Source organism: Callorhinus ursinus, unplaced genomic scaffold, assembly GCF_003265705.2.
Source record: "Callorhinus ursinus isolate GAN/ISIS: 27379988/994484 unplaced genomic scaffold, GSC_fseal_2.0 scaffold1244, whole genome shotgun sequence".
Taxonomy (NCBI): Eukaryota; Metazoa; Chordata; class Mammalia; order Carnivora; family Otariidae; genus Callorhinus; species Callorhinus ursinus.
This window is the reverse complement of record NW_027398299.1, coordinates 1-4,372: the sequence shown is the minus strand read 5'-3', so window position 1 is coordinate 4,372 and position 4,372 is coordinate 1. Positions and strand designations below refer to the sequence as shown.

The 4,372-nt window shown below is 41.6% G+C and overlaps 1 long non-coding RNA gene across 1 annotated transcript in view; it reads right to left on the bottom strand.

The window, feature by feature from the left end:
* LOC141372120 (uncharacterized) overlaps positions 1-1,648 on the bottom strand; it is a 9,251-nt gene extending 7,603 nt beyond the window's left edge. Inside the window, exon 1 of the long non-coding RNA XR_012377438.1 lies at positions 1,553-1,648. This is a non-coding gene — a long non-coding RNA (uncharacterized lncRNA). The remainder of the gene's footprint in view (positions 1-1,552) is intronic.
* Between the last annotated feature and the right edge of the window lie 2,724 nt (positions 1,649-4,372).

Sequence of the window (4,372 nt, the reverse complement as noted above, 5' to 3'; positions counted from 1 at the left end):
TGTATGATCTCACTAGTATACGGAATTTAAGAAACAAAACAGAGGATCATAGGGAAAAAGAGGGAAAAATAAACCAAGGCGAAATCAGAGAGGTAGACAAACATAAAGACTCCTTAATCATAGAAAGGAGACTGAGGGCTGCTGAAGGGGAGGAGGGTGGAGGATGGGGTGTCTGGGTGCCGGGCGTTAAGGAGGGCACATGATGTATGGAGCACTCTGTGTTCTGTAAGACTGATATCACTGACCTCTACCTCTGAAACCAATACTACATTATATGTTGAATAACTGAATTTACATTAATCCAAACCTAAAAAAGAAAAAAGAAAAAAAGAAAATGTATTCCTTACTATGACTAATGGTTTGAGAAATGTGTGGCCGTTGTTGATTTGTTTTTTTCTTTTGTTTTCTTTCTTTGCCCATTGCCTCTCGTGGTTCATCTTCCACTCTGATTCCCCCCTTTCATTTTTTCCTTCCTTCTCCTAATGTCCTCCATGCTATTCCTTATGTTCCACAAATAAGTGAACCCATACGATAACTGTCTTTCTCTGCTTGACTTGTTTCACTTAGCATAATCCCCTCCAGTTCTATCCACGTCGATACAAATGCATTCATCCTTTCTGATGGCTGAGTAATATTCCACTGTATTTATGGACCACATCTTCTTTATCCCTTTGTCTGCTGAAGAGCATCTCGGCTCCTTCCACAGTTTGGCTAGTGTGGACATTGCTGCTATGAACATTGGGGTGCATGCGCCCCTTCTTTTCACTACATCTGTGTCTTTGGGGTAAATACCCCAGTAGTGTAATTGCTGGGTCATAGGGTAGCTCTAACTGTAACTTTTTGAGGAACCTGCATACTGTTTTCCAAAGTGGCTGCACCAATTTCATTCCCACCACCAGTGTAAGAGGGTTCCCATTTCTCCACAACTTCTCCAACATCTGTTGTTTCCTGCCTTCTTAATTTATGCCCTTCTAACTGTAAGGTGGTATCTTAATGGGGTTTTGATTTGAATTTCCCTGATGGCTTTTCTTTTTCAAATTTTGAAAGATGACAAATAGCCTTCAGGGGCGCCTGGCTCACGTAAGCGTCCGACTCTTGATTTTGGTTCAAGTTGATCTCAGGGTCATGAGATCAAGCCCTGCGTTAGGGTCCATGCTCCATAGAGAGTCTTACCTGAGATTCGCTCTCTCCCTCCCACTTTATCCTTCTCCTCTCACTCTCTCCCTCTCAAAAATAAATAAATGTATCTTTTAAAAAAGGAAAGAAAGATTACAAATAGACTTTCTGGATATTTCTAGACACTTATCTGATTTTTTTTCTGTAGGTTGATTTGTGAGCCATGGATCCCTTTTCGTTTTCTGACACAGGATAGAGGTTCCCGCTGATGGAATTGGAGCCCCCCAAATCCCTAAGTTGAATGCTTCTTCAGTAGAGAAAAATGCTCCCTCCATGGGCTACATAAGCTCCACCCCAGCCACCCTATGAGATTTGGGGCAGCAGAGCCCACGGCCCACTGGAGGGGACCAAATGCCATCCCTCTGCCCTCTCTCACCTTCCTGGGGTACTTATGCGGGGCTGTCACTGACTTCACATGCTGCTGCAGCTCCTCCATGAGCTGGTCCCTGACATGGGACACGAATTCCACCGTCAGGACAATAAACGCCTTCAACACCTGCAGCGCAGAACAAGAATGGAGGCCCAGGGGCAGTGGCAATCAGATGTGTAGTGTAAATCATGAACAGACATTTGTCCAAAGAAGACATCCAAATGGCCAACAGACACATGAGAAAGTGCTCAACATCGCTTGGCATCAGGGAAATCCAAATCAAACCCTCGATGAGATACCACCTCACACCAGTCAGAGTGGCTAAAATTATCTAGTCAGGAAACAACAGATGTTGGCGGGATTGCGGAGAAAGGGGAACCCTCCTACACTGTTGGTGGGAATGCAAGCTGGTGCAAACCCTCTGGAAAACAGTATGGAGGTTCCTCAAACAGTTGAAAACAGAGCTACCATACGATCCAGCAATTGCACTACTGGGTATTTACCACAAAGATCCAGATGTAGGGATCCGAAGGGGTACACGTACCCCGATGTTTATAGCAGCAATGTCCACAATAGCCAAACTGTGGAAAGAGCCAAGATGTCCATCGACAGATGAATGGATAAAGAAGAGGTGGTATTATACACAATGGAATATTATGCAGCCATCCAAAGGAATGAGATCTTGCCATTTGCAACGACGTCGATGCAACAGGGGGTGTTATGCTGAGTGACATAAGTCAATCAGAGAAAGACATAGCATATGACCTCACTGATATGAGGAATTCGTAATCTCAGGAAAGAAACTGAGTGTTGCTGCAGTGGTGGCGGGTGGGAGGGATGGGGTGGCTGGGTGATAGGCATTGGGGAGGGTATGTGCTATGGTGAGCTCTGTGAATTGTGCAAGACGGTTGAATCACAGATCTGTACTTCGGAAACAAATAATGCAACATACATTAAGAAAAAAGAAAAAGAAGAAGATAGCAGGAGGGGAAGAATAAAGGGGAGTAAGTCGGAGGGGGAGACAAACCATGAGAGACCATGGACTCTGAAAAACGACTGAGGGTCCTAGAGGGGAGGCGGGTGGGGGGATGGGCTAGCCTGGTGATGGGTATTAAAGAGGGCACATTCTGCGTGGAGCACTAGGTGTTATGCACAAACAATGAATCATGGAACACTACACGTAAAACTAATGATGTAATGTATGGTGATTAACATAACAATACAAAATTTAAAAAAAAGATGAAAACAACGAGGGAGACAAACCCTAAGAGACTCTTAACCATAGGAAACAAACTGAAGGTTGCTGGAGGGGAGGTGGGTGAGGCGCAGGGGTTAACTGGGTGATGGGTATTAAGGAGGGCACATGATGGGATGAGCACTGGGTGTTATATGCAACTGAAGAATCACTGAACTCTACCTCTGAAACTAATGATGGCTAATCCTTAGTTTAACTGATGGCTATTCCTTTGGCTAATTGAATTAAAATAAAAAAATAATTTAAAATAATTTAAAAAAAGAATATTCAGAGAAAATGCTTCTTCTCGGTTATTGATGGTAAAACAGATGTAGCCCATCAATGAGGAAATCTTCAATTATAAGAGATGTCATATTAAGAATAACGTCATAAAGGGGCACCCGGGTGTCTCAGTGGGTTAAGCAGCTGCCTTCGGCTCAGGTCATTTCTCAGGGCCCTGGGATCGAGCCCGGCATCGGGCTCCATCTCAGCAGGGACTCATCTTCACACTCGGCCTCGCCCCTTCCATTCATGATCTCTCTTCCTCTCACAAATTATTAAATAGAATTTTAAAAAACAAAGAATTGTGTCATAAGAAATGATACTTCTGTAGATTTTTCTTATCATGGAGAAAAAAATGATAAGTTTAGTTTCTTAAATTAATAAATTATAAGAAGATACTGTCATAAGATTGCTCATATCCATATCCTGAATGTTAACTAAGTAGAATTTAAATAAAAAATTGAAAACAAAAAATAATTGTTCCTATCCAGATATATGATAATGAAACAACTGTAGCATGTTTGTAAAAGAATAGAAGACAATATTTCTTCCCCCAAAATGTTTATGTCACTTGCATCTTGCTCAGCAAATAGCCTTAATTTAACAGGCAACTCTCTGCATTTATGAGTTCACATATGCACAACTTCAAAATTTCATATGTTTTCCACATTCAGTGAACCTATGAGATATTCTCATGTTTTAGACATAAATATAAAATATCAAATGAAGAAACACAGTAAAATGAAATGAAATCATACTGATACAAGGAGATTACACTTTTCATGTAACTTGTCAAGGTGGGATCATATTTTCAAATGGGCGGGAAAAGTTTCTAAAAACCTAAACAACAAATCTTGAAATTATACAAAGGTGCATGCTCATCAAAAGGTCTCTCTTCTTTCTGACAAATGACGGAAAGGATCTTTGAAAGTACATGTGAGGAATGTAAAACTAAGGAAGATACAGGAATATAATATCTGAAATAGAAATAAGCATCTAAGGAAAATAAAAGAAAAAATTTGGAAGTGCATGAACCAGTGGATGTAAGCATCTATTTTAATATCTTAAAAAAAAATACCATCATGCTTTTTCTTCAAACAGTGATTCACAATCTCAGGTGAAAAGAGATATGCTGGGGCGCCTGGATGATTCAGTCACTTAAGCGTCTGTCTCAGGTCTTGATCTCAGGGTCCCAGAGATCGAGTCCCATGCCAGGCTCCCTGCTCAATGTTGAGTCACCTTCTCCCTCTGCCGTCCCCCGCCCCACCCCCGTGGTCCTGGCATAAAATCTTAAAAAAAAAAAAAAAAGG